The sequence below is a fragment of the Podarcis melisellensis genome, assembly GCF_964234715.1.
Source record: "Podarcis melisellensis genome assembly, chromosome: 11".
NCBI classification, from domain to species: Eukaryota; Metazoa; Chordata; class Lepidosauria; order Squamata; family Lacertidae; genus Podarcis; species Podarcis melisellensis.
In genome coordinates, this window is record NC_138543.1 from 35,561,661 (window position 1) to 35,588,207 (window position 26,547).

General features: G+C 40.0%; 2 long non-coding RNA genes across 3 annotated transcripts in view; one reads left to right on the plus strand and one right to left on the minus strand.

Annotated features, from left to right (window-relative positions):
* LOC309379922 overlaps window positions 1–10,924 on the minus strand; it is a 35,795-nt gene extending 24,871 nt beyond the window's left edge. For both annotated transcript variants that reach the window (XR_014172678.1, XR_014172679.1), the window contains exons 1-2: window positions 10,864–10,924; window positions 2,084–2,183 (exon numbers count right to left, since the gene is read on the minus strand). This is a non-coding gene — a long non-coding RNA (uncharacterized lncRNA). The remainder of the gene's footprint in view (window positions 1–2,083; window positions 2,184–10,863) is intronic.
* LOC309379911 overlaps window positions 1–26,547 on the plus strand; it is a 90,501-nt gene that overhangs the window by 18,146 nt on the left and 45,808 nt on the right. The window lies entirely within an intron of this gene.

The window sequence follows — 26,547 nt, forward strand, 5'->3', positions numbered from 1 at the left end:
TCCCGTCTCACACTATCTCTTAATGTTTTTGGCTGACTGGAATGTGTCCTTGAATGCTGACAGTGTCTCTTGCTTGCCTGGGTGGAGGACAGAGAGGGCTTTGTGTAGAAAGCAGCCTACTGTATGGAGACAGCATGTATATTAGTTGCTCTTCCCACTCTTCTCTCTGGCCCCACCCACTGCTGGAAGGGAAAATGGCCCTTGGACTGAAAAAGGTTCTCCACTCCTGTTCAAGAGGAACCATAATATACTTAAGATGCTTACTGGCTAAGTAATGCTTTGAACTCAATGAAACTTTGGGGATAATGCAGAAATATTATTTGAGACAGTTTAATAGGTATTTGAATATAGATTTGCAGCCCCCCCATTTATGTGTGTTCTACTCATGTGCGACTGTGTATGCGTGTGGTGCCGGAGAATAAACAATTCAAATCCAGAAATGGTGGGGGAGAGCTGGAGAGTCCGTGTGGCTCATGAAGAGACCCTCCCTGGAGCCCAAAGAGGGTGGACAAAGCTATGAAGAGAACAGAAGCATCACAGGGCTTTGTTTATGATGTTAAGCTTCTCCGCCTAAGAGCTGATGTGTGGCATAGTGCAGCAGCCGCCTGCATGACTTGCAGCCTCCTGCCAGCCCCAGAGAGTCATTTCTAGTTGTGGATATTTTTGGATACAATATTTTTTTGTATGGATTGAAAAGAGAGTGGCAGTGACGGTGTTTGAAGAGTGTTTAGAGGGCGCTCCCCACTTTACGTGATTTCATTTATGCATGCGGGGCCAGAACGTAATCCCACGTAAGTGGGGAGTCAACTGTATTTAAAGGAACTTGAGACCCTCTATTTGAAACTGCCAGTCAGATAGATCAACGGCCTTGCTCAGTATAAACTAACTAGCTTCATATGTGGGACAATTGCCTTCCTCCGTGTCTTTTGGTTTAGCTCTTTACGTTTAACCATCTGGATTGATTTTTACAATTATTTCTTGCTTGCAGCCTTGTCTGAAGCTCCAGAATATAGCACTAAGATTATATGAGAGTGCCCTTTGCCTTTTTAAAAGGAACTGTCTAATAAGAGATGCTGCTTTTGGACAGGAAGCTTGATGACTCCTAAGACCCTTCAAACACTGTGGTCCTCCAGTTATGCATTTACATCCCCAAAGGTCTGAGGGATCATAAAAAAATCAGGAATTTGGATAAACTAAATACAGTAGCTTATTACAGAGGTCATAGTGAAATGGGTCACCATAGTGAAAACATTATGACTGTGATTAAAAGTAGGTGGGAAATGAAGGCTCCATTGAATCTCTATTATTCAGTTAATTTAAGATTGTGAACCTGTAAACATGTTCCTTCCCATCAAAATGAATGAAGCCTATATCTAGGGTTGCAGATTTAGGCAGGGATCCTCAGGCCACTAAAGGTGAAATGCTTTGATATGTTGACATATCTTGACCCTAAGACTTGCAAGCCCAGTAAATAGAAGTACAGTATACTGACTGCTTCACCAGCCAAGGGTAAGGAACTAATCTGGTGTTTCCAACAGATTTTGATAGCACAGATATTTAGCTCATAGGTATCAGTTTTGTTGAATTCAACAGGACAAAGCTAATTTAATTCTAGGAATTGCTACTTTATGGCCTTGTCATGCAAATCATTCATTTGCTGCTATGCTCAGTGCAAATTCCGGGTGGCCAAATTGCAAGGCTATTGCCTGGGTCACTCTTGGATTCATGCCATCAGATACATAAAAAAATCTGGCATTTTTTGACTTTGTGATTGGAAATCACCTATCTCCACCAGTGGTGTAGGCTCCAGCACAAGAACAAAATGGAAGGAGGGAAAAGGACTGGAAGCCAAATAATAGCAAGGGAAGAAGAAAGAAAGAAAGAAAGTCTTGGAGTACTTTGGCTTTTTGAAAGAAAATATAAACAGGTACATTGATTTTGTTTCATATTTCCCCATCTTTTCCCTACCTCCCCCTTTCCTACTAGTTCTTTGAAGATGATTGCCCTGCTCCGCATTAAAAGATGTTATCAGTCCAAAAGAGCAAGTGTGCTCTTACACTAACTAATATCTGCTCAAACGTACCTGACTGCATTGGAAATGTTGCAGTAGATTGGTATAGCAGAGAATAATGAACCGCTGCACCCCATTGAAATGTAATTACACAGCACTCTTGTTCTTAAACCTATAAGGTGAAAGAAAGATGAATAGTGAAAGTAAAAACCGCTGACCCTTCAAAGTTTAATTTACGTTATGCATTCCCTTGCCCTTCTGATAGGTTTTAGAAAGGTCATAATTTAGGGTATTTTGCCGTTGATAAATGATCTGTGTGTTTGTGTTCACACGCACCGATTGATTTGTTATAGCCAAAATATTGTTTTTATAACAACCTGCAGTAGGCAAACAACAGACAAAAGGAAATCCATGTAGGAGGTGAAGCGAAATTTGATCCTCCTTGGGATGGAGGTGGGAGGCAAGGAGCATCAGAGTCTGGTTTAAAAGGAAGGAGTGGCTTGGTTGAGGTCTGTTAATTTCCTCAGGGCACCTTATACAAGTGTTTGCCCCATGACGAGCATCCAAGCCCTTGGTGCAGTTCCAGCTGATCACAATGGTTTTGTGTTGTCCAATGCCAAAAAATCTTTGCAACTTGGAGAGCTCCCTAGGTGGCAAAGGGTTGTTGGGGCAATTTTCCCGCCTTTCTAGCCTTGGATGAGGCTCCCTGTTTCCGGGCCCAGTTGATGCATTATGCATCAGGGCTGCCTGCAACTGACAGCCCCTCAGCCAGCGTCTACTTGAAAAGCAATGGTGCTAATCAAAGTCGACACATTTGAATGTCCAGACACACACACAGAGAAATTTACTAATCAAAAAGTGTATTTCCTAGGGCTGTCTCCAGAGAAATCCGCAGGAAGAAATTGGAATAATTTATTAGCTTACAAGTTTTCGTTGACAGTTAGCCCAAGGCTATTTATCTCTGTAATAGAGAACGTCTCCAATGTGGCAAAATTGACCAAATCAAACAGCTTTGATCAGAAAATGAATCTGGCAAGGCTGTCTGTCTGCCGGTCCCTGGGGAATGGCGGGAAACAAACAAAAAGATTTAACAAGTGGTCAATAGGAAAGAGAGAGAGAGAGAAAATTTGCAGGCTGCAAACTCCAGGAGCTTGCAATAGTTCTCGTTCTCTCTCACTCACTCTCTCTCTCACACACACACACAAATTACTGAAGAAATAAATTATGTGTCTCATCATAATGTTTAACTCTGTAGTTATGCATAATCGCAGTCATGCAGTCCAAACTAAGAAGCGATTCTTGCCTAAAGGGCATGAAGATAAATAGTTCCAGCAAAAGGGTGGGGGACATGCCCTAATTTATCCTTTAAAGGAAAGGAAAGGAAAGAAGGGCACTCTCCTTAGCTGTATGCCTCCTTTTTATTTTTTTACACTATTTGCCCCTGAACCAAAAATTGGATTAGGTATTGGGAGCAACTAAGAGGTTTTTAGTTGTCAGTTTAGATTTGGTGTGTGTGTGTGTGAAAAGGTTCATTTTTGCTAGTTTGCTGCACGGCCAGAGGTGTTGCCATCCTCCTCCAGTATCCTCTCAAATCAAACATGTCAACTATTTAGCTGCAAATTAATTAGATAGGAATTAATGCTTTGGATAAGCACATTAAAAATCAACACTAAATACTTAGAATTACATAAGCAGCATATCAGGCAATGAACAAGATTGGCTAGAAAAGTACCATCTTTATGTATTGTGTGTTTTGTGTCTAATACAAACAGGACAAAAAGTACTTTTCCTATCTTCCTGCTAGCTTGAGACAGCAGTCAGCTCCTGGCAGACAGCATCACCATCATCTATAGATCTTGGTACAAACTATATTTACTCACTAGGACTACTGTCTGTGGATAGTAATGTCTTAATTTTTTCCACCAGTTTCTCAACGTACTGCTAGTAATATTGTGCTTTGTGTCATCACACTGGAGTAGCTAGGGTGGTCAGGTGAAGAACAGCACAAGGTATAGTGGGCAATGTCTTCTGTACTGGGATCATATTTCCTGGGGCATTTAAAGCATACAGGGTGTCCAAAGCAGTTTCTGTCTGTGCCAAAAGTGGGTCTAAACTCCAATTGAAATGGAATGGATCTAGAACATCAGTTTCCTCCAATATCACTTGCTTAAGAACCTTGCCCAAGAAGGGCTGATTGGCAACTGGCCAAATTCAGGGAGGGTTTCTTAAGGAGTGGTTTTACCACTGCCTCCTTCAAGCAGGCAGGGCCGACCCCAGAGCTTTCCAAACTTTTCATGTGGGTGACACACTTTTTAGACATGCATCATTTCATGATACAGTAATTAAGTTTTTCTGAGGTTAAACTAACCCCTTTCCAGCCCCGGAGGAGCGTGGGGAGTGTTTGCGTGACACACCTATACACTACAGCTGACACACTACGTAATGTGTTACAACACAGTTTGGAAAGCTCTCGACTACCTCCTCTCGCAGGGAAGCATTAATCACTTCCCTGGCCCAGCCAGCTGTCCCCTCCCTGCTAGTTTTTACCAGCCAAGAGGGACAAGGGTCTAGAGCACAAATGATCGCCCTGACCAATCCAAGCACCTTGCCCATGTCCTTGAGCCTTACTAACAAACTCATCCAACATAACAGGACTAGACAGTGCTCTGGACACCTCAAGATTCATCTGATGTAACAGTGGAGTCAAGATCTCAGTGGATGCAAGCAATTTTGTCTTAAAATGCTTTGCATACAAGTCACATCCAATGATGATGATGATAATAATAATAATAATAATAATAATAATAATAATAATAATAATAAAAAATTAATTTCCATCTTGCCCATCTGGCTGGGTTTCCCCAGCCACTCTGGGCAGCTCTCAACATATTAAAAAACAAAACATCAAACATTAAAAACAAAATGTCACATACAAGCAACAAACCAATAAATCAATAGAAACCAATAACAGCAATGATAACAATTAACAACAACAACAAACAGAGTTAGTGTTGATTCTACCACATCCATAGATCAAGACTGTTAAAGGCCCTGTACTACCTGTAAAAGCTCTGCTGGCAGCAATGAAAGCTGCCTTCACTGCCACTAAGAAGGCTTGATGATGAACCTGCACCAGAGCTCAGTTGTATTTGACTGGGGTTTCCTCCAGTTGCATTCAAGCTGTCTTCCAGCTTGTCTCATTACCCTAAGTTCTGGAGTATACTGTTGAGTTAAGCAGGCTCCATGAAGCAGGAGAAGGGTGCTCAGGAGCAATAGTGTCAATGGCCTGAGTCAGTTGGATGTTCCAGAGTTTGACCAGGGCTTTGACAGGACTGCCAGTTATAGCATCCAGAAAAATCCCTGAGAGCATTCTGGAAACCAATTGGATCTATCAGCTTCTGAGGGCAGACCATCCTAGTAAGTCCCGTACCTCTGCAGAGGGTAAGGGCGCTGAAAGCCTAAATCTTAACAGGAAGTGATCTGACCATGACAAGAGACTGATGTAAACATCCCCAACTTTCAGATCACTCTCTTCATGCCCAGTTGAGAAAACAAGGTCCAGAGTGTAGATTGCCGCATGCTTTGGGACGATGACATGTTGGGCCAGCCCCATGGTAGCCATGAAATCTGCCCTGATGCTGAACCAAGTAACAAACCCTGTGACATGGGGGGGGGGGCGACCTCAAGTGAATTGAAATAGTTGATCAAGATTGTTGGCTTCAATGCTTCATTTACCAAGAGCCCAGGAAAGGTAGTTTGTGGATCATTTGTTGATTACTGAGGCTCCAAACATGGCTAGTTCAGTGGAAATGGTGTGGTATGTTGAACTAACCAAACAAAAGGAATAAACATGGTTTAGTATATATATATTCCTTGATGGTTCTTCTGACTCATTCCTTGTGCAGCTCTAAAAATTAGTAGCTAATACATATTAATTAGTCCAGTGATTATTCCAGCTTCTAATAGTTTCCCCAAATTCATTTGCATCCTTCCTCACTATGAAATGTTAGACTAATGAATGAAGCAACACAGATGATATATTCTAATCCAAGCCCAAAGTAATATGCTTCTGTCATCAGGCCATAACTGAAGTATCATTGAATAAAGAATATCCTATTGTCACTTGAAAGACCTCTGCATGAGGCTCAGACATCATGACTATGATGGAAAAGTTTGTTTTGCTGGACCGGTTGAATCAACAAGTGTTTCTTCTTCTTCTTCTTCTTCTTCTTCTTCTTTTCTTTCCCTGCCAGCAAATGGTTAATGAACAGCAGCCTCTGATTGGCCGTGGTTCCAGGAGGGAGAGTTTAAAAGGAGAGGATTTGAGGAGAAACAGGGAGTTAGGAATTGGGGGTTGGTTTTGGAGGGTTGGAATTGAGGTTGGAGAGGTTAGGAGATAGGGAGACAGGTTGAGGTATAAAGAGAGAATGGGAGAAAGAGTTGGTTCTGGGTAGAAACATTCACTCTGACCGTACTGTGAAGGACAGAGTGTGGTGTCCTGTAGGAGGAATAGACCAGAATTTTACTGGGAGGCAGAGGTTGAGCCTTAGAAGTAGGAGCTGGAAAGGAGCAGCCTACTTGGGACTCAAATCTAGTCTGGAGGGGAGAGATTCTTCTAAGGAAAAGAAGAAACTCCCAAACCTGAAACTGTTCTTAACCTGAAGCACCACTTTAGCTAATGGGGCCTCCTGCCGCCGCCACGCCGCCGGAGCAAAATTTCTGTTCTCGTCCTGAAGCAAAGTTCTTAACCCGAGGTACTATTTCTGGGTTAGCGAAGTCTGTAACCTGAAGCGTATGTAACCCGAGGTACCACTATAAAGAGAGGGGGTGTGGCGAGCCCTTTGGTTTATTACTTAAAGTACCTCAGGAGCAAGAGTGTTAAAGGAGGTGGATAACTGAAAGAAAGTATCACTGTATAAAGGAACCAAACCTATAACTCAAAAACCACTGAGGACGAATAAAGTAAAAATCGCACTGTATTCTTGAAGTAACCTAAGTATAATCCATGTGTGTTATATACTGTCTTGCCTTAAATAAATCTTTATTGTTTATTTAAGGAAAACTTACTAGTTATCCCCTCACAGAGGTCCCCTCTGCAGGATACTCTGGGCTAGAATTTTAAGAGGAAAGGAAAAGAAACCTTTGGGGAAAGGGTTGTTCAGTAAGGGGGGGCGTAATTTATCTGAGTGAGAGCGGGTCCACCAGTGTGAGAGGAAAAAGTGCTGACGCGCCTGTCACACAAGACTACTCAGAAAGTACAGTTTTTAAATGTCCTGTTTAAACAAGCTACTAAGAAGATAGCACCATTATTGAAACACTGATAATATTTAGCCTCAGATCTTATTTTCATCAAAAACTGGCCCCGTAGTATTATTACTTATTCAGCATCTGACTAATGAGTTGGATGAGAACAAATTGACTGTAGCTCCAATCAAACATGAGGGAATAGATGCTTGTTGGGAAGGGGAAACATTTTGGAGCGTGGAATAAATGCTATTTCAGAATCATTTTTGGAGCTGTAGGATTTTCTTTTACTTAAAATGGCTCATACTGTACAGTCAGACGGTTAAGCAGACCCGATGGTATTCAAATGTAGGCACCCATAATCCTCAGAACATGACAGCACCCTTTTGTAGAATAATCTAAGTTGATTCAAGGGTCCAGATCTTGGTAGAGACTACATTTTTGAGTGATTATTATTATTTATGAAATTAATTGAAAAACCTCCTAAAATGTATTCTGCATCGTATCTACATTTTTGAACTTTATCACTATTCTTAGCTTGTAATGAAGCAACTTGAAACACAATCTCTGCATGAGATAGAGGAAGGCACTTAGGACTAATTTCTTTCTGCATCAAGTGGCACAAATTTATGCATATTCATTGGCTCTGTCACCTGATTAAAGAAATGTTAATCAATTGCATGAGGATTAGTCAATCAGTTAATCTGATCTACATACACTTGTGCATCAGTAAAATAATAGCTTTCAGGGGGGAAAGCATGCATCCTGTGTTTTTAGATGATGAATGCACATGTTATAGCAAGGACTATCTCAGGGTACTGCAGACCTACATATTTTTGGTGGTAAGATTGCTTTAAAAGTGCACTCATTATATTTCATTCATACATGTACTTTTTAAGGCTGAATTCAGGGAGGGAAGTTCTGGAAGTTGGAAGTATTTGTCTGAATCCAGCACTGATTGGCTGATACCTGTGACTGACTGATTTCATTTATATGCCGCTTTCCCACAACTGGCTGTGCCCAAAGTGACACAGAGCAGACACTCAAAACTTCAAAATACAGAGCATTGGAAATACAAATATGTGTATCTTCGACAGCTGGGATACCTCAGCCGGTAGAGCACGAGACTCTTAATTTCAGGTGTGTGTGTGTTTGTGTGTCTGAGCCCCATTTTGGGCAAAATATTTCAACACTGCAGGGGGTTGGACTAGATAACCCTCAAGGTCCCTTTCAACTCTAAAATTCTATGGTTCTATGATTCTCTGAAGTTAGTCCCTGGGACTTACTCTTAGTTAAGTATGTTTTGGATCGCAGTGTAATTAACGAAATATTGTAGCCCCAGTATTTATGCAAATATCCTGCCAAAGCTCAATTCAGTATTTTTTTCTTTTTTACAAAAAGCTTTTTAATATAACACCTAGAGCTGTTTAAATGAATGTGGGTAAGTGAGAAGGGGTGAGCCTTAAATGTCCTCCTATGTGCCCTATTGTATGGTAGAAATACTTCAAGTTCTGCTGCTCTTAAACATATATTAACTCTCACACAATTCTGAATAGCAGAGCAAAGTGACTGCTGCTGTCTCTTTAAGACCTTTGATCATTAGCCTTGCAATGACACCTAACTAACTAGAATCACTGCTTGAAAATTCACTCATGAATCATGACTTCAGCTAGACTCCAAGACCTTAGGTCTCCCTTGACCTTAAACACTTTCCTCAATGCCATTAAATAAATTAAATGTTTAAATTACTTATATTAGCTTTAATTATATAATTATAGAGTCAATGAGAAATAAATCTGGAAAGGAGAGACTTTAATTTAAAGAACTAGCTTTAACTTTGAAGTGGATGAATGCTCTAGTAGAAAGAGTTGAAACAGCAGCTTGCTGATTTTTAGATTGGGTAGCAGACAAAGCTTACTTGAAATACCGTAACACATGATGACCATGTAAATCAGACTGCTGTCCAATTTGGTTTGTAGTAAACTCATTATTTGTAGAGAAGAGCCCAGGATGGTCTGACAGCTTTCCTGCTATATGGTAGTTGTGTTAAAAGTCAAGATGCTTCTCTGGGCTGGAAGCGGAAGCTGAGGGAGACTGGTGAGAGCACCTGCTTGCCCACCTTGGAGGAAACATCCCACTGCCTGCTGGCCTGGGTTGGAGCGGGCGTGAAGATGCCAGTGGCAGGGATGGCAGCAGCGAGTGGTGCCCTTGGCTACCAGAAGCTGCTGGAGCAGTGCCAGACTCAGGAGCTGGAGGCCCCTAGAGGAATAGCAACACCACCTGTTTATCCTAGCTTGATACTTTTTACATAATGACATGAACAATGCACAGTATTTGTGGGAAAGTCGAAATGCCTAACTATGAGCCACCTTGAAAACCTCTGATATGGCACATACAATGTAAAGAACACAGAGACATATAACAACTAAATATAATGACTATCAAGTTTGTATCCTGCCTTCCCAAGCTGGTGACCTCTAGATAATATTGGACCACAACTGCCACCATCCCAGATTATTGGCTATGGTAACTGGGGCTGATAGAAGTTGTAATCCAGTGGTGTCCAAACTTTTTTCAAAGAGGGCCAGAAGGGCCAACCCAACCAAACTTCTTGAGCTTTTTTTAGGATTGGAGGAGTTGTTGAGCTTTTTTTTTGATTTTACCCCAGAAAATAAACTGCCACGGGGCACAGGGGCCCGATTAAACTAACCAGTAGTCCGGATTATGAATTGCCTGTTGTAATCGAACAACATCTGGGGGGTACTAGGTTGGGAAGGAATTATAATCAAAGATGGGCAAAAGAATGTGACAACATATTTTTATTTAATTCATTCTCAGCCTGCCAGGCAATTCACTATGAAATTTAATTTAGATATGAAATTGAGTTGCTGTATGTACTCATAGCTGAACTGGAATATTACTGGGGAAGTTGATTTGATAAATGAGGATTTTTAAAACTTCATGTTTTAAATTCGTATGAAAATAATAGGGTATTTTCCCCTGGAACAGTAGGTGCATATGTAATGCCCTATATAACTGCATTGCCTTACATGCCTCACCTCCAAATCACCTGCTTTTATAATTGTAGAGATAAGCATACAATTAGCATTTGGGGGGGGGGGCGTTGTGGCAGGAAGGCCAAGTCATTTAACTTCTCCTGTATTACTGAAACCATTTGCAGGCTCTTGGATGAAGGGTCAAGAACACAACAGCCAAAGATAGTGATGTAAAAGTGTTAACAGTTCATTCAAAATCCATAAAGAAACTAAAGGCACTATAAAGAGTTGAAATCCAGTCCAAACTATCTCATTGCAGGGCAGCCCAAACTTCAGGTTCAGACCATCTCATCACAGGGCAGCCCAGAATCAGTTTCATCCAAATTTTTAATGAACAGTTGATTTTGGTTGGTGTGCAAGTTCAACTTCACTGCCATTTAAATATTAATAACAATGTTGGCAGTTTTTTCATCAACCTCAAAGAGCATTCCCTGAATGCATAGTTTAGCATTAATCTACCCAGGAGGATGCCACCAGAAGCAGCATCCCTGTGGCAAGTTCATCACTCACACTTCAGTTGTAACATATGGCAAGTCATAGTACACAGATTACCTCTGTCACTCTAAGAGTTTGCAGGCTACCACTACACATTCCTGGTGACAGCTGTGTGGAGATTCTCTATGTGATTGTGGCCGTTCATGTGGTAGCAACTTTGGAATGTTACAGCTGGAGAGCTTTTCATAGATGTGCTGTTCTCATTTTGTGCCCAAGTAATTTAAAATAAAGTGCCTGTTACAGTTATTTTTCCATGTAAAATTTAGTAATCTTTTGTTAGAATGTTGAACAGGTCACACTGACATTTCAAATGTTACTTGTATAAGTGGGACTATGAAAAAATATATAGCCAGTGTCCTCTTTCCGAAAATATAGCATGCGCCTTAGGAAAGCACACACTAAATGCAGCATGCACTAAATGCAAACTAAGTGGCATAGGTCAATGGGAAAAGACAAAATAGTGGAGGAGTAAAGGAATTAGACCAAACAAGGATATTTAATGTACCGTATTCCCTCCAGAATAGCCTGCAATGTTAGAGAGGTTCATTGTGTGAGTTAAAGTCACTCTAGGGCAGTTCTAACTTGCATGACTAATATTTACTTAGCTGATCACCAAAGGTCTCACTGATCTTGGCAGCATTACAAGGCTTGTATTTTCCACACAGATGAACTGTTCTTGAACAATTTCTCCAATGAATTAGGCACAAATGTGCTTTACTTCAGCATCAGACATGCATGGCCATTCATTCTGCCAACCTTATTTCTCAAACAAATATGCTTATTCTGGCAAATACAGGCAAAGTTTGCTTTTGTATTTTTCTCCAGTAATTTCCTTAGGCAACAAACAAAAACATAAATATGTCATATTTGTGATGGTTCCAAGAGTTAATGCAAACAAACACCACTTTTGCTAAAAGTGCATTATTATGCAGTGAAGAACTGAAATGTAAATAATACATAATATATAAATATTTCAAATTAACATAGCAGAAACATAACTAAGGAACAGAAAGTGGAGGTGTCTCTTTGAATTCAAGCTGTGGGAGTTTGCCTTACTTTCTTTTCCTGAAATTCATTTCTTACCTACACCCTCCATTCCATTCATATGGCAATGTAACTGTTTGTATTAATGTTGTGCAACAAAACCTGTCTTCACAACTGCCAAAAGGCACATTTTATCACCTTGTGGGAGATAATCAAACAGTCCACATTATGATTAATACAATTAGAGAAATATAATACAGAAATGTTGGGTGCTTTTGGTAGCAGAAGGAGGAATTCCATAAAAATAGAAATAAGAATAAGAAATAGTTATAGAGTCAGAATATTTTTCTGCTCCATGATAATGCCTTAGATTCAGACTTTGCTTCCTTAGGCAGGAGTACCCTCTAAGTAGAGTTCTGCTTGGGGAACACTCCTCCCAATAGAGGGGAGGAAGGCATCTTTTATTCATTCCCCACACTAAATCTTCTGGGGCATTGTGTGAGCTGGTTGTTGGAGGAGGAAGGGAGAATAGGCAAGAGTAGGACCCCTCTGCTTGATCAAAAGCTTTCCATGTATGGAAAAAGCCTTTCTGTTCATGGAAGGTGAAGTCTGGATCCAACCTAGAGTTTTTCTTCTGCCATGTTTATAAATGCTGCACCTCAATCCTACTCCCTTAGCATTTTTCTAAACTAAAAAGCCCCAAATGTTGTAACCTTTCTTCATAGGGGAGTTGCTCTAACCTCTTAATCTTTTTTGCTGTCCTTTGCTGAACCCCCTCCAGCTCTATTGTAATGTATTCCCATAGTTATTTAAAATTACCTCCCTCAGTCTTTTCTCAGTCTAAATTTCTCATTCAGTTTTCCCTTCCTTATTTGTGGATCTGCCTAAGTTCTCCTGTCTACACCAGAAAACAGTCTAATGGCTAGTTTGTATGTTTCCTTTAAGAAGAAATCTGTTGTGACTATCCACTCTACTGGAACTCTAGAGCAGATGGTGGAATCCACAGTCACCCAGGGCATACAGAAAGAAGCCTGTCAGAGTTAGGTCTTTTTCTGCATGCCCAGAGTCCTTCTTTGAACTTCCCAATTTTGGCACCAGTAAGTATCAGTTTGGTACTGGATGTGGGCCTAGGAGATCTTGGATTAAATCCCAGATTTTGTATTTCGGCCTCAGAAGCTATATATAAAAATATGAACAGTAGGATTCTTCAAATATTTTCTATGAACAGGCAGAGATTGAGGCATTTTTCTAACAGACAAATGCTACATAATGTATTAAAGAATGACATCAAATAATAGCAGTACCAATGCCAAGTTGATGGGCTGAATATCTATGTCCCAAAATAGGCCTTGCCAAAGGGTCTGTGTGGAAAATTAAGAATAGTCAAGAAAGGTCAAGCTACCACCCTAATGTCCAAGAGAAATCTTTTACAGGCATTAGCCTGTATCTGTATAACTGCCGACTAGCCTGCAGCATCCCTGGTTCCTTTCATAAAGAGGATGTTCTGCAAAGACAGGGAGGAGTTTTATAAACTACAAAATGGTTGGTTGCTCACCAGATTACTTTTTTCTTCCCTCATCTCCTCTGTTTGCCTTTGAAATGTACAATAAAGTGTTTGATTTATAGAACATCCACGAGAGAATGGGACAGTTAATCTAAGTGGTCAGCAAAGACAGAGCAGGAATAAAGATGTTAAACTAAAGGAAAGAACATGTAGATTTCCTTACACCAGGAAACTTTAACAGTTAGGGAATGTATAAAGAATGGAGAAACAAGCTTTCAAAGGGCAGGAAACTTGAGAAATGTCCATGTTTTGGGATCAGTTCCAAAGACTGTTTTGCCTGGTTGCAGTCAACACAAATTCATATTTTCAGTGGATTTGCATGTCAGAATGGCTGTATAAATAGTTCAACCTATTCCAGACAACTCATCTCATTTGTCTTTATTCAACCCTCTTTTTGAGGTTTTTACATGACAAAGTATTTAGCAATTTGGAACATTCACAAAATTCATTTCAGTACATGCAAATACGCAAAAAACTTTGGGTGTTTACTTTTCCATAGTAGTACATAACTCATAAAGTTCTTTCACAAAATCCGATATCTCTAAATCTACAGAAGGGAGATGATCAACCAATTCAAGACCGATAATAATAAGATACACTACAAAGCTGAATGAGTTCATTTGGGTACCTTTGGCAAAGAACTTGTTCATTACTGTCACTAATGTATGTTGGAAGACATCTGATATGAAGTTCATAATTGAAATGTTATGAACACTTCAACATATGGATCTTTCACATCCACTTAATTGCCAGTTTAGTAATAATTTTATGTAATGAGGAATTATTAATAATACGTGAAAAACTAAATTGACGTAATCACCAAAAAACCATAATATGACACTTGCAGTATAAAGGATGTTATAATTCCAGGTGTTTTCTGCTTTCCCCCCATAAAAATGTATGCCTGCATAACATTAAAATTCTTACATAGAATTGTTAGCTACTAATTCTCTTAAATCAATAACAGAGAGAGAGAGATTTGTTCAGTGTCAAAGTATTTTCTTTGTATGTAGTTATGCCTCAGAATATGAATATTATCATCTTGGAAGGGTGAGGAGCACTGGCGGAGGAAGAGGAGTGTGGGGGGAGCGCAGCACCCTGGCAGCGCGATCCCGGTGGGGTGCCATCGCGGCTGCTCCCCCGCCCGTGCTGGGTGCCATGCCCCTGCACGCGGCGTGCCACGTCCCTTGGCGGCGTGCCAGCCCGGCCCCCGCCTGCTCTCCGTCCCCCGGTGCTGGTGCCAGAGCATGAAGCTCCGCCACTGGTGAGGCGGTGAAAGTTAGGGAAGATGTGAGATCAGAAAAAGCTTGACTTGGCAGGTAGATTGTAGTGCAGTGCAGAGCATATGGGGAACTTACAGGAAGTCTTAACTTCTGAATATAGACAGGCTTTTTAATGGCATTATAAAAGCATTTCAATATACCAGAAATCCTATTTGATCTCAATTTCTGCAGCCAGTTTCTCTGAATATTGTAAAATGGAGTACCATCTCTTATAGTAAGAAATACACATTATTTTCCTCAACTGAGGGGTGTGTGTGTATGAAGAATCCCATGTTTTAGGAAGGGACTAGTAAGATGTGACCTTGGATCTCTAGTACACGAATCTAGTACACAAATCCAATAATTGATCATTGGTATCAATCTGATGTTTAATATTGTACTTGGACCTTGTATTGTTACCATAGCAGTTATATTGAAGAGTATGTACCTTTTGGGATTTCTAGCTTCGGGTGAACTTTGGAATCATATTGCATGTTGTGTGGGGAATGGTTGTGTGTGCCCCCATTATCATGAGTTCATTGGGTTGTAGTCAACTAATCTTTACTCAGAGTAGTTCCATTAAAATTAATAGACCAAAGTTAGTCATGGCCATTTGTTTCAGTGAGTCTACTCTGAGTAAAAGGTAGCTGAATACAACTCAAAGCGTCTTCCATTTGTGGATGCCATGTGAGTGTTGTCACTGGTACAACCTCTGACTCACAGGTTTGGCAGTGTGTTTAAGAATGCTTGAGGAATGTCTGCCATTTCCCTACCATTTTGGAATTTTCCTAGTTACATTCCCTGCCCCCTGGCTGTGCTGGTATAGGATATGGTAACTCTTCCATTTACGTATCTCTACCCCCAGTGTAGCGACGCGGGTGGTGCTGTGGGTTAAACCACAGAGCCTAGGACTTGCTGATCAGTAGGTCAGCGGTTCAAATCCCTGCGACGGGGTGAGCTCCCATTGCTCGGTCCCTGCTCCTGCCAACCTAGCAGTTCGAAAGGACGTCAAAGTGCAAGTAGATAAATAGGTACCGCTCTGGCGGGAAGGTAAATAGCGTTTCCGTGCACTGCTCTGGTTCGCCAGAAGCGTCTTAGTCATGCTGGCACATGAGCTGTACGCCGGCTCCCTCAGCCAATAAAGTGAAATGAGAGCCGCAAACCCAGAGTCAGCCATGACTGGACCTAATGGTCAGGGGCCCCTTTACCTTTACCTTTACCCCCAGTGTAATTAGGGTATGAACTCATTATGATTAGGCCACCTTAAGACATTTGCTGTCTGACAAGATGGACGAGATGGCACCCACCCCCCGGGCACATACAGAAGCCAACTGGACTGGTAGTTTAATCTTACTCCAGTACTGCTGAAAGGACACTGTCTTCCACTATAGTGGAGGGCAGCAGGCGGTTGTAGGGGCCACCTGACACAGCTCTGGCCACTCCCTGCATCTCAGCATCTGCTGCCCAAGGCAGCTACCTCACTCTTCATCATTGTAGGCCTGGAGCCGTGATTAGATAACGCAGACAGTAAAATGAAGTAACAGCAGAACACATCAAAATGTAAAAAACAGACAAAAACAAAAACAAAAAACCACCTTGCCAAAGGCCCTCTAACTGTTTGCCTACTTAGAAAGTCTCCAATGTTTTGGCATTATCGTTGATTTTTGTAGACATCTGTTCATTTGCTTTCAAGTGGTGTTAGAGCATCAGAGAGTGCTCTGACCAGTTTAAGGCCAAGTCTGAGCTGCTTAATGTGACTAGCTATCTCATTGTCAACTCACATGGCCGTTTTGTGCCTTCATACCATGACAACTCTGTCTTCTTTGTCTAAGGCTTTTGAGCTTTCAAAGTGTTCACTCTCATGGATCAAAGTTTAAGAGCTGTTCCACAGGTGTGTTCTATGGTGCATTACCTTGCTAGGCTTTGTGGTCTTTTTAAGATTGCTGCCTGTGAAGGAGTGTGATTGTTTAGTGGGGTGAAGAGATATGGAATTAAGCCACTATCTTTCCTATTGACAAGTCACCCACCCACCACACTTTAGCTTTAGGAAGGTGGCTGTTTCACATTCCTTCACCATTCTCTAGGGATGATGAGGGATATCTTCTAAAATTTGAGCAGTCTATTTAATGGCTGGCTCATATGTTCAAAGTGACTTCCATGTGATGCAGCCTGAATCTAATTAATGATCATGTGCCCATGATGACATTGGTTACTGGAGAACATGTGAATTGACACAATCATGAATTCAGTTGCAGTTATTAAGCAGATATATCTACAATTGTGACAACACTTTTTGAAACCAGTATACTTGTGGGAAGACAGAAGTGCCTGGCATCCTCTGGTCCATGGGGTCACGAAGAGTCGGACACGACTAAACGACTAAACAACAACAACATACTTGTGGGAATCACTGCCAGCTCACTGCAGCTGTAGTGATGGACAGTACACCCCTAGAGGCAGTTGGGGTTCACATCATGGAGTCAGTTTTGACAGCATGGATGGGGATAAAGAAATACACCCATAGTTCCTATATGAGGCCATTCATATCAGGCTGTCAATCTGAAATTCTAACCCGTTTAAAATGTCTGCACTGTAAACTAAACAGTTCTAAGGTTCATGTTTAGCTTTACACTGCTGCAGTTAAAGCAGTGTCACAGCAAGTAGAAGGGAGCTCTCTAGCTCCATTGTACTTGACAGAGAGAACAGCATTGTGTCAGTACAATAATCCTGAGACTACTCCAGTGATGAGGGGCCTCCATTGTGTCCTCAGCTGTATTGAGCCATGGACTGGGGAGTGATATGTACTTTTGTTGTCGGAAGCAAAAGTCATGCTGCCAGGGTGGGATTTTGGGGTGGAAATTCAGGGCACCTCTCAGCAGAGAGAGCAGAAGGGTCTGCAAGTGCAGCAGGGCTGGCTTCCCACATTTAGAAGTTGGTGAACTAACACACAACACATTCTAAAATGTTTCATTAACCCAGTAAATCTAAAGTCTTAGATTACCAAACTAGGCAGCTCAAAGGATGAGTCATGTGTTTCTCAGTGCTAAAATCTCAGTACCCTGTTTGCCACTTTTTCAGCATAGATGTTCTTTTGGATACAACTGTAGGAATTTACTATACATTAATACTTGTTTATCTTTTGCAGTAATTGTATAGAAGGCCTTTGTGCTACAGATCTGGTCTTTGCTATAACCAGTTTAATATACAAATGGAAATTGAGTTAATATTAAAGGATCTGATGTCATATTTTTGTATTATTTTAAAAATGTGAAAAATAAAACACTGAATATGCTCTTTCAGAAGGTCTTTAGCACCATAACTTATTTTTGTCTGAAACATGCTAAACAGCAAGAATAATATCAGGGGAAAACATTTATTTTATGTGTGATGGCTGGCAAGAGAGAAATTCATTTATCTTCATTTTTGTATTTTAAAATCCACATAATTTAGTTCACACTGGAGCACTAAGCTGAATGTTAATAATTTTTCTTTGTCTTCTGCATTAAATTATAGACAGAATGCATCCCCCGCCCAATTATTCTCTTGTTTTTAATTCTAAGCCAAACTGTGGCAATTCAGGTACACAGAATCCTTTCCAGCATATGATGTAATACCAGTCTTGCTTTGCAGATAAGTAATATTTTTCATGGAAAATGTTCCCTGAGGCTAAGAGGTCCACTGAAAGCCCAAACTAGTAAAGTGTCTAGAACTGAGGTTCTCAAACTGTGTTCCATGGATCACTAGTCACCTGTGAACTGTATTCAGGTGATCTATGGGAAGGTTGTACAACTGCTAAGAATATCTGTATTTGATTAATTTTTCTCTCTCGTAATGGAGAATGACTTCACATAACTATGCTTAAAAAGGGGTATATTCATTGCCTTAGAAAGGCAAGGTTGTGAGCTATGAGTTAAATACAGCAGTGCTTTCAATTGCAGAAGGAAAAAAAGGATAGTGGTCTGCTGAGACTAACAGTTTCAAGTGGTCCATTAAAAAAATGGTTTGATGAACACTGGACTAGAGAATCTATTTGAATGTGAGAAACTGAGGTACAAATCCTGGCTGAGTTCTGAAGTTCACAGGATCTTACAGAGCTGTGGAGAAGCTATACAGACTAGACTGGGGTAGACACTTGAGAGAGGTGTTGAGATCCTAGTTTCTCCTAGTTGGCTCTACAAATTTAGGTGCAATGAGAGTGACCCTAATCTGAAAATGCATTGAATGAGACCCATTATTGTTTTGATTTATTTCACTTTTGGGGAATTTGCTTTTCTTTAAAAAATGTAGCCATTGGCCTTTGAATAAAAATACTTGGCAATATTTATTTGCAGTTCTCTTGTCAGGATGCATTTAAAGGTATCCTTCATGTTTTAGACCTTACAGCTATAACTTTCACTGTTTGTCTAACTTGGAATGAAAAAGCCTCTGTGACTAGGAAAGTGTCACAACTGCAGTAAAATAACTACATGCATCAGTTAGAAATTCAGAATAGATATAAAGTGTGTATATTGTGTTTTTGGAATTCTGGTTTTCAGATTTTGCTTTTGATACTTATTTATAAACCCTATCTACTGCTATTTGTACAATGACTGTTCCTGCTTAGAATTCTATTAAGTGCTGTGCATTAATCAAAAGGAAATAATGGCTGAACAAACTCAAAAACAAAATGTAGTGAAATATATAAAAATTGTACAAGTGTTTACTTCAACAACAATGAAGGGGTGTAGCTCAGTGGTAGAGCATGTGCTTAACATATAAAAGGTCCTGGGTAAGTCTGGGAAAGATTCCTTCCTGAAACCCTGGAGAACCACTGCCTGTCTGTACTCCTTTAAATTGGTATGTCAGCTTCCCATGTTCCTAATGATGAAGTTGTTGAATAGAAGTGATTCTATTAAGATATTTTTGGAGCAAAATATTACTTCTACACACAGCACAAACATGTTCCTTGCAGACATGCTTGATTCATAGTAAATGAATCAATACCTGAATATTTACATTAAGTTTTAAAAATAATAATGATGGTGACTGCATGTGTTTTCATGGAAAGATACCATATTTGGCACATTGTGAAGAAACAGCATGCACAAAGTTATTATGTGAAAAAATAGCATACACAACAGGCTTACAGATCATTTTTGAATGTCTCAGAGGAAGTTTGCTTTAATTTCCCACAAAATAAGGACAGGCAGATGAATGGACAGAAGAATTAATGTCTATAAGTATGGTGACAAATACATTTAACACTTAGAGATACACAGTGATGCAATTGTAAGTCTCAGAGCTATCAAAAGATAAATACATTTTCCAAGATAGCATGAGCACTGAGAAGTGAACTGGTACATATTTTAATATAATTCCATAGTGGTAGCCAGACCATGTTAATCTGCTGCAACAAAAGCATACACAAAAAAATGAGTCCCATGGCACCTGAGCCCTCAAGATGATTTACACCAGCATGTCATGGTTAGGTGAACACGGAGGAAGTTTTGGAGATGTTGGACTTTGTGATACCTATAATGAGTCAAATGTTTACTCACTGAATATAAGGGAAGTGGTTTTTTTTATTATAATCCTTAAAACTACAGCATGAGCTAGTGTACATGAGAGTATATAGTTATTCTGCGGTGATAAAAAATAAAATTAAGCAAGCATACTCTTGTTACTCTTTACCTAATTCAGAGAATCAATTAAGAGAATAAACTCTTGCTTTTTAGTTCTCTTGTAACAAAATGATTTAGTCACAGCTTCATATGTGTCCAACTATATTTTGAATCTTTCAGTTCTTCACTTCATGATAATAAAAATAAAAATAAAAAATAATAATTTTATTGTTTATACTCTGTAGAATAAAGCATCAAACATTAAAAACTTCCCAAGCTGCCTTCAGATGTCTTCTAAAAGTTATGTAGTTTTTTATCCCCATAACATCTGAAGGAAGGGCATCATTCCTCAGGGAGGGTTCCCTGTAACTTCGCTTCTCACACTGAGGGAACCAGCAGAACACCCTCAGAGGAGGACCTCAGTGTCCAGCTTGAATTATGGGGTGGTGATGCTCCTTCAGGTATACTGGGTCGAGGCCATTTAGGGCTTTAAAGGTCAGCACCAACACTTTGAATTGTGCTTGGAAATATATTGGGAGCCAGTGAAAATCCTTTAGGACCAGTGTTATATGGTCCTGGTGGCCACTCCCAGTCACCAGTCAGCTGCCGCATTCTGGATTAGTTGTAGTTTCTGAGTCACCTTCAAAGGGAGCCTCACATAGAGTGCATTGTAGTAGTCCAAGTGGGAGATAACCAGAGCAGGGAGATAACCGTGGGCAGGTAGCATCTAGCTGGTGTACCAGATGGAGCTTGTAGACAGCTGCCTTGGACACAGAATTGACCTGTGCCTCCATGGACAGCTGTGTGACTCCTAGGCTGTGTACCTGGTCCTTCAGGGGCACAGTTAACCCATTCAGGACCAGGGAATCCCCCACTCCTGCCCACCCCCTGTCCCCCTGAAACAGTACTTCTTTCTTGTCAGGATTCAACCTCAATCCATCCCCCAGCGATCTCCAGACACTCGCACAGGACATTCACTGATTCTGATTTAAAAGAGAGGTAGAGTTAGGTATCTGACGATATCAGACAATTCATAGTAAAAGTAGGCATAGTAGTGAGTGGTCAAGCTACCAAACAAGCTTGAAGCAAATATTAAAAACCAAAAATCTTTTGGTAGATCTTGATACAGCAAAGGATAACCACAAAACAGTATGTGGAGGTTACAGGTACGCAAATGGAAAGATTTTGACAATACTAGAATTCAGAAAGATGTGAAGGCTTTGTCTACTATTTAAAGCTTGATCTATCCAAAAGGTTTTGTGTTTAAGTTCAAGTGTTTTCACAAATGCAGTTACAAGCTGGAATGTGTGCAGAGGAGGACAACCAAGGTGATTAAGGGTCTGGAAACTAAGCCCGATGAGGAGCGCTTGAAGGATCTGGGTATGTTTAGCCTGGAAAAGAGGAGATACAATGGCCATCTTCAAGTATCTTAAGGACTGTCACATGGAAGAGGGAACATACTTGTTTTCTCCTGCTCTAGAGGGTAGGACTCAAACCAGTGGCTTCAAGTTACAAGAAAGGAGATTTTGACTAAACATTTGGAAAAAACTTTCTGACAGTAAGAGCTGTTTGGCAGTGGAACAGACTCCCTTGAGAAGTGGTGGACTCTCCTTCCTTGGAGGTTTTAAAGCAGATGTTGGAAGGCCATCTGTCATGGATGTTTTAGCTGAGATTCCTGCATTGCAGGGGATTGGACTAGGTTACCTTTGGGTCCCTTCCAACTCTAAGATTATTTGATTCTATGAATTGACTTACTATCTGCTGAATAGAAAGGTGAAATTGCATGGATTGACTTCTTGAGCAGCAGCTACTCAGAAAATGTTCTGTTCCACAAAAAGCTGTAACCTGAAAACTCCCAGTGATAAAACCAAAGGCAATGTTTCAGTACATAGACCATTTTGCAAGGTGTCCAGAAAGTGTAGCAGGCTAATATATGAGAACTTGTTTGAGAAGAATCTTGTCCTACCCTTTGTTTCATACCATATTGGTTGTACCACATGGTATTCTGGCAAATCTACTTCACTTTAAGTTGCCCAGATGTTGTTTTAAGCGTAACTGATAACTTCATGAAAAATCTTTGGTGATATGCTTTTTATGATTCTTACATTCACCATCACTCAGACTACCTCACAGGATTGCTGTGAGGATAAAATGGGGGTGAGTATGCTTCCTTGAGTTCCTTGGATGAAGAGTGAGGAAATGATAATGTTGGTGTTGCTGACTAATTTGTAAGGTATTCCTTCAGTGTTTACTGAGCTGGTAGGCACAATTTTTGGTACGAGGCTAAGATTGAGATAAAGTTGACCTTTGGGGGCTTTGATACAGATAATAAAGAATATGGAGTAATGCTGCTAAGCCAGGGGTTCATAACTGCGTCCGTCCAGATGTTGTTGGACTACACCTCCCATCATCCCTGACTATGCTGGGGCTGCTGGGAGTTGTGGTACAGAAACATCTGGAGGGCTGCAGTTTTTGTACCCCTGTGCTAAGCTCTCAACCCATTAAATATCAGCAAAAAAGCACAACCCAGTATTAAAACTTTCTCTCTGATTTTGAGAACAAACAAGTAGTTCAGAAATGCTCCTTAGATACTATGTAGAAGGGTGAAGGTCTGTAATCTGTAGGCATGGATATTTCTCTTTACATAGCTTTACAGACTCTTATGTCAATACTGTGTGAGAGATTTCAGTGGCAATCAAAATGTGTAAGATGCAAGTGACTATTAAAATTATTACATAAGGAGGATGTTACTTACTGTACAGCATCCTGTCAAAGGCTATCACAAAAGTATCTATGGTAAATGGAAGAACTTGATCAGTAGATGTCAAACATACCTGCTGCCAGGTATTCAGGCCTTGGTTTCATTTTCATTTCCTAAGACAATCTTGCCACCAGTCCATAAATGTGCTACACCAGCATTACATAAGAGCAAGATACCAGGCTGTTATAATGAAGCGTTGTCTGGTTTACAGGAAGAGTCTTCTTATCTTCATTGGCTGTGACTAACACTAGGAAGAAAATTTAAATGCCAAACCTGGGTGATAGTTCCTATAGTTGGTGGGAATATGTGAGAGGGCTTTTAAAGCTGTGACGCCAACTCTGTGGAACTCCCTGTCCTAGGAGATCTGAACCAGCCCCCTTTTGATAGTATGTTATGGCCAGATGAATATGTTTATTGTTAAATATTTTCCTCAGCTGTTTCTCTTCCTCGTTATGTTTTTAGCAGTTAAATGCTGCTTTTTTAAAAAGATATTTATTGAAATTTCAAAGGTTATACAAAAAAAGTAATAAAAACAAAACACAACCACAAAAAATGACAAATATAAAAAACAAAATACAAAACTAAAAACTATTTAAAAACAAGTAAAGTTTCATTCCCTTATTTTCTTATAACTTACTTCCCCGACCTCCTCATACCTCCCCTTTTTGTATTCCAATTTCTAATTATTAATTCAGCAAATCCTCTCCCTTAATTTTCATTTAATTTTCAACCTTTCTTTTCTTTTTACTTAATCATTACAGCTGAAAAAAACCCTTAATTTTCTAAACCAACATCATTCTAACATTCATTAATTTTGCAATATTTCCCAAGATAGTCCTTAAATTTCTTCCAATCTTCTTCCGCCGTCTCTCTTCCCTGGTCTCGGATTCTGCTAGTCATTTCTGCCAGTCCCATATAGTCTATCACCTTCATCTGCCATTCTTCCAAGGTGGGTAGATCTTGTGTCTTCCAGTTAAATGCTGCTTTTGCTGTATTTCAATGGTTTTAAATTTGCTTTGTAAGCTATCTTCAGTTCAGTCCTGTTTTTGAAACAGGTATGATATTAATGTAGTCTGGTCACATCTTACGTGCATTTAACTTGTACAATTTAAATTACGTAGCTAGTTGAAATCAAAAGGTGAGGGTGTGTGACCTAACTAAGTCTGGCAGGACAGTTTACTCTCTGGTCTTAATCCCTTCATGCATTAATTAGAGTTACCAGTAAATATGTTGGTTATATGAGGCGGGAAATATTCCACAGAAATTGGCCAGGTTAGTTTGAGCTTTGAGCAGAAAAATTATAAGTTATTTAAATTGGCTCCAGTGAGTAGTCTGGAAGTACCTGCTGTTGTAGTATTCCTTATTTTAAGCAGAATGGACCTAATCAGTTTGTTTGATGTGAGAGCTCTATGTAAGAGTATTTTGTATGTTTCATGCATGCATTTTGGGCACAGCTTCTCTTCACCAGATGAAACAAATGTAATATACTCAGTAGTAAGCCACACTGCAATTTCTTAAGTTCTTTAAAGATGGGTGCAAAATTTATATTTAGATCTGTTCATTTAAATGCATTCGGGGCGGGGGGAACCTGCATGGAATTTTGTGGATAGTGTTTAGTTCAAAGTCGGTTGTGTTATTGGCTACTGAAACTCGCTGAGAAGAAGTAGTTACCAGATGGTGAAATGAAAACCACTTTTTCCTGTTCACCTGATGGCCTAAAACTGGAAGCAGTCAACTCAATTATAATGATGGGACACATACTTTGCAATGAAGTTGTTATTCCTTTCTCATTCATGGGTGTCTGTGTTTAATGAACCTGACAATCATGACAAAATTGACAAATGAGTGTTGTGGATGGGGCAGGGGGATTCAGGTGGCAGAGGAGGTGGTGGTAAGGTGAGGCTCAAATTGTTGGAGAAAGTATGTGCTGAAAAATAGGTCTTACAGTTGTGTGTAAAGGAGGAGGCAAATTGTGTGATTGCAAGTTGTGTAGACTTGCATGTGGAAAAAGAAAAAAGAGTGCTGTTTCTAACCCACAAAAAAGGAAAAAGTAATCCAAATCACCCTTGTTAATGCCAGGGTAGTAGTCAACCTGAAATTGGTAGATTCTTGGAACTGTACATAATCTGCATGCCCTATTTAGCTGCAGAGCGCATTGTTCAGTAGTAAAGAATCCTGATTGCTCCAAATAAGTCTCATATTGAAGACGCTTCCTTTCTTTCTTGGTGGGTTTCATCATTTGCGGATGTTATTTCTGCAGTACGACTTGCCAGAGGACTTATTTATTATATTACAATTATTTATATCCCACTTTAAAAATGAATCAAGGATACACAAAGCAGCTTACAAATCTTAAAGGTATTTACAACAATGAATAAAACACACAAATGCGAAGTCACAATGAAACAAAAAGCAGATGGTATAAAAGCTAGCAGCTTAATGAAAGTGAAGCAATAGTATTTTGCTTTAATTCAGCAAGCTCAGCTTACAGATCTTGCCTTAATTGCTGGTAGCGTCGTTCAGAAAATATCAGATAAACTAAATTGAGGATTAGAATGCATCATAGATTAAAGTCTAGAGCTCAGATTTAAGTACCAGCTGGAAGGGAGAACAGCCTTAAAATTGGTGCCTCCCACGCAAAGTACAAGAGCTGGCAGATGTGATTAAAGTGCATTAATATACAAACTATTTGAATTTGGGTTTATTAGTTTGTATAGTTTCTGTAGTTTACAGCTTCTAGTTTATTGCCCCGTTGAACAAAGGCAGAAAAGCATGGCAGTTTTATGTGGCATTGTTTAAGTATTCATAAAACAGAAGTAGCCGGCTTTCTCACAAGGGGCTGTTTCCGCCCTGCAGTAGAGAAAGATACTATTTTTCCCAAAATAAATGAGGAAAATCAATTATTCCCACTTTCCTTGAATCCGCCCACCACATACCCCACATCTCTCATATATACGCTTTACTTACATGATTTAGTTCCAGCTTGTAGTGGTTGTCCTAATATGTAATTGTTTGATTGACATAAGGTATGTAACAATAGATAGCTGTGAAATACATTAAGCGTTTAGGAGTATGTTGTGCCTTCTGTAATAATATAAAATCCATCTATTCTGGTTGATGGGTTTTAACCTCACACAGAATACTTTAAACTCCATTTGGACTTGTGCCTACAATCACCTTAGCAAAGTCTCTTAAGTAACTGCGCACAGCCTAATTAGTATGCATTATCAATTAACAAACTTAATAGCCGGCAGATTGATTAGATCCTCTGTTGCAGGGGCAGAGCTGAAGCGAAACAGAATGAAAAATCATTGCACGCATTCACTGCTGCTTTGTTATTTTCTCAGGTCTCCTTCTCCTCCTCTACATTCCTTTAATTAATGCATACATATGGTTCTGAATATATTGTAAACTAGAGCTTGCTCAAACTCTTAATAAAACTCACTTACAGAAAGTGGGGGGAAATTGCACAATATGTTTTCACCCATATTTTTCTTTTAAAGTGGAACATTACCCCATCTCTCCACACACCCCATGCTACTCCTGATAAGCTGTGTATAAGTGATGGCT